Source organism: Suricata suricatta, chromosome 14 (assembly GCF_006229205.1).
Source record: "Suricata suricatta isolate VVHF042 chromosome 14, meerkat_22Aug2017_6uvM2_HiC, whole genome shotgun sequence".
NCBI lineage: Eukaryota > Metazoa > Chordata > Mammalia > Carnivora > Herpestidae > Suricata > Suricata suricatta.
The window spans coordinates 28,144,745-28,145,105 of NC_043713.1; positions in this window are offsets into that span (position 1 = coordinate 28,144,745).

Consider the following 361-nt stretch of genomic DNA (forward strand, 5'->3'; position numbering starts at 1 on the left):
CGGGGACCGCCACCCCGCGATCGGCCTCGGAGGGGGCGCGGGCGCCCACACAGCTCGCCCCACGGGCTGGGGGCCGCTTCCCCGGCTCGAGCCGGGGGAGGTGCAGCCAGTACCCAGCGAGCGACCTCTCCCTACACCCTCTCTCTCTCGGTGAATTTCGGTGAATTTCGATCAATTGGAGGGAATGGGGTCTTGCTGGGGAGGAGGAAAACAGTTCGTGGAGGCCGACCGGTGACCCCTCGCAGCCCCTCGCGCCCCTCCCGCGCCCCAGCGCCCTCGCGGCCCAGTGGCTCCTGCGCGCTGGAGACAGACGCGGGGACTGGGCGGCCGCGGGGACCACCGCGGGCTCGGAGCGGGTTCC